Here is a 3,795-nt window from a genome sequence, read left to right as displayed (position 1 = left end):
GGACCTTTTACAAATAGAGTATCAGCAATAGCTGTGATGGAATGAAGAGAAAGCAGCCTTTTCTCATTTGGGGGACTCCATGGGGGACTCCATGGGGGGCTCCCAGATTCTTGTATGGCCCCAGAGAGAGCCCTCCCAGCTGTTACTCAGATTCCCCATGGGCCAGCCTTGCAGGCAGTGCTGAGTCATGATTAACCCGTGACCTTGATAAAGCTCTTGGTCTCCTTTCCCTCATTGAATAAATGAGAAGGTGGGTCTGCATGATTTCTAGTCGCATCCAGCTTTGAAGTAAAATGTGATTCTTTTTTTCTGTATCCCTTGTCCCCCATTCACAATACGTACCAGGCGAAGGGCCTGGGCTGAGGTGCATGTGCGGTGGCTTTTCTCCGCCTCCCCTTTCTGTGCTGTCAGTATAAGGAAACAGCCTGTGCTGGGCACTGGGAGGCCAAAATGTGATTCTTTTTTATCAGACAAGTATGAGATGGGCACCCCCCCAAAACTGGAATTATCTGCTGGAGGGTGGGCCCCTTGTGGTACATGCGTCCCTTGCTGGGTGAGTGTTCTAGGAACCCATCTGTATTATTGTTCCAGCTGGTGTTATTGTGAGAGGCTGCAGTTGGCTTCAGTGAATTTTTTTGGAAGACTCTTTTAACACATTTGCCCGTTTCATGCTGAGTGATGTACAAATGCACCTGCCCACACTGCACCGAATGTTTAGCAGTTTTCAGTCAAAAATTGCACCGACCTCCATGCCCTACCTTCTCTATTCACTCAATCTCACCTCCAGCAAGTTTCTAAAAATTCCCTTGGGTGAAAAAAGTCCTCAAAGGGAAAGGTTTTGCCAAGGTGGAAGAGATGAAACAAACAAACAAAAAGGCAGAATCACATCAAAATTGATGAGTTCAAAAACTGTTTTGAGCAGTGAAAAAACATCTTGATAGATGTATTGCATCAGATGGAGAGTACTTTGGAGATGATGGAAGTTTAAACATGTAAGAATAAATACATCTTTTTAATGAATAAATTTTAGGTTTTGAGGGGGTCCTCCCTCGTATACCTACCCTGAAGATTCCTCCCAAATCTCCTTCCCTTCAGCCCCTAAACTGAGGCCACACCCTGGGTTAGCATAAGCACTTTCATGGAGGCATTAGACTCCACTTGGGGGAGAACCGTATTCTTTGCCAGCTTATATCTTTTTATGTCATTCGGAGCATTAAAATTAGGAAATATTGAGCAATTTTTTTGTTCTTCTTCCTAGCAGAGCCAACCTCAAAAGCACAACAGAAATAGCAAGAAACTTGATGTAAGGAACAAACATTATTTAAATCTATAGAGTTCAGCACCATTTAAAAAAAAACCAGAAGAAAAACTAAGACTTAAAAAGATGCAAGAAATTAAAATTAGGCAGTTTTAGTAAAAAGTAAATTAAAATATTTTTTTCTCAAACAAAATATCCTAAAAGAAATCTGTTCCTTTGTGCACTTGAAAATACTTGTCCAACCTTTAATAGTTAATATATTTACCTTTGGAGAGAGGCGGTAGATTGACAAATCCTTCAACCTTTCTCCAGCTTGCTCTCTATTGTCTTTCCCCATGTAAAGCTGACATACAACAGTCACTGACCCAAAACTATCAAAGTCACCCTCCAGGCATCCTTCAGCACCGGAAACTCCTGCAACTATGGGTCTCCTACATTCACACTAGTATGTGATGACCTTGGGACTCAAGTCCCTTTTTGACATCAACATCATAAACATCATCCTTCTCCAATAGGTAAGCAATGACACTTAGTCACAAATACATAGATTAATGGTTAAGATTTTGGATTCAGACTGGAGTTCACATTTCAGCTTTGTTACGTATTAAAAGAAGGTTCTTAGTATTATGGAGCTTTCATGAAGACAAAGGTCCTATTTTTCCCCAAACCACGTAGCTGAATCCTGCCCATCTCAGGCAGGTATTCAAGCTTTACGCCAGTGCTTCAGTGTGAGGTGAGGACCTTGTACGGTACAGACCCTGGTGCACTGGGGCTGGGGAGAGGCCAGGGTTTCTGCATTTCTGACTGCCCTCGGGTGATGTGCAGACTCTCCAGTCTGCGAACCAGTCTTTGACTAGCAAAGCTTTCCACCACACAAGCAGACTATGATCTCTATCTGCAGAAACTTTTTGAAGCATGTTAAAAATAAGAAGGGTTCCCTAAGCAATTTCGAGAGAGGTGTCCAACGTACTCCTTATAATTTGCAAAGTAGATCTTTGGTGCTAAATAAAAGTCTAAGGTTTTATGGAATTTTTAAGGCATGAAAAGCCATATCTCACGTAGCAGATGCAATCCGGGCAGCACGACAGAAGAGGCACTTTGCATATGCATGGGGAAGAAGAGGATTTGCATAGGTAAAAATGAAAAAATTACAGCAGCAGCATAACAAACGACGACGACAACAACAGACGTCTTCATGGCACTTACCGTCTGCCAGGCACCGTTCTAAACCTCCTACCCACCTTAACTCATGTCACCCTCGCAACAACTCTGTGAGTGAAGGACGTTCAGGGCATCACGGGGTGGCTATCGCTGCCCTAAACAGGCACAGGGAGGGTGAGTAATTGCACTGTCTCGCGGTCACAGGCTGGCACGGGAGGAGCTGGGAGGCAAAGGCGGGAGGTCAGGCCTTAGCCTCTGCTGTGCTACCTCCGTGAATCTGAGTATACAGGACGCCTGGAAGGCGCCCAGCGCGGGTGGGAAAGGAGCCACACGCAGAGCCCCTTTCACAAAACTGAGCTAAGAAATTCAGGTTCAAAAAAAAAGTGGATAAAAAGCCATTAATGCTAATCCAGCACTGGCTCATTTGTACAAACTCTGAAGCTCTACCAACAGCACTCACATGATATTTTAAGCACATTGGTAATCTAAAATTTTAATACATGGTTCAGCACAGACACGGATTTCCACAGATCTGTGTTCAGTTCCTTACTCTTCCATTTAGTGGTTGTCGGCCAACCACTAAGTAAATGGGGCACCGAGGCTGCTGTGAAACAGTATGAACAGTTTTATCTTTGGTCACTCCACAACACACACACACCCACACGCACAGTTTCTCTCATGACCCTTCCCCTGGTGGATGGGGCACAAGAGAAAGTATTGCCCATCACTTTGAAGAAAATACCATAGCTGGACTTCCCAGTGACACTAAGTGGCCCCCTGGCTGACAGACAGGAAGCCGTGTCGGACACAAAAGGCGATGGATGCCGGGAGCTGGAGAAGCAGTGTTTAGTGTCAATGTCAAATGGCTGCTATGTGAGCAAAGAAGAGTTGCTAACGGGGCTGTTGCCACTGGTACATGTGCCTGTTCTAAAGAATAATGGGGTGACTGCTGTCATTCTGTCCTCTGCCTTCGTGTTGCTGACCTTGAGGGAGACCCAAGAGCAGAGGGCTTTATGTCGGGTGTGTACCGAGTCCTTCTCCTTGTCTCTGACAGCTGGCTCTCTGAGCTCTTCCATGAAGAAGCTTAAGTAGGGATGTGAGTCAAGCAGAACATTTTGGAAGCTCTGGGTCTCTGTTGACACAGAGAGGCTTGTTTTGCTTTATAATTCACTCCTGGTGGACCCCAGGATGCACCCTCGGGAGGGGCGCATCTATGGTCCCTGCGGGAACAAGGAGCGCACAGTGGAAGGGGACGCCAGCACTCTCCCCATCACAGGAACTGTTTGGAACCACTACCCCGTACCTGACCTTCCTCACTCCAGTCTGCCGGCTCACACACTGTTCTCTGGTTTTCCTGGCATCTTATCCTATCTTCA

At 45.5% G+C, this 3,795-nt stretch overlaps 1 non-coding gene across 1 annotated transcript; it reads right to left on the bottom strand.

The window, feature by feature from the left end:
* Positions 1 to 316: 316 nt before the first annotated feature.
* Positions 317 to 447, bottom strand: LOC119004134 (small nucleolar RNA SNORA51). Its single transcript, XR_005070127.1, has one exon. It is a non-coding gene; the product is annotated as a small nucleolar RNA SNORA51 (small nucleolar RNA).
* Positions 448 to 3,795: the final 3,348 nt, after the last annotated feature.

Source organism: Sturnira hondurensis, unplaced genomic scaffold (genome assembly GCF_014824575.4).
Source record: "Sturnira hondurensis isolate 20B ecotype Veracruz unplaced genomic scaffold, ASM1482457v3 Scaffold0019006, whole genome shotgun sequence".
Classification (NCBI taxonomy): Eukaryota; Metazoa; Chordata; class Mammalia; order Chiroptera; family Phyllostomidae; genus Sturnira; species Sturnira hondurensis.
Note: the sequence above shows the minus strand (reverse complement) of the source record. Positions and strands in the feature narration are given on the sequence as shown.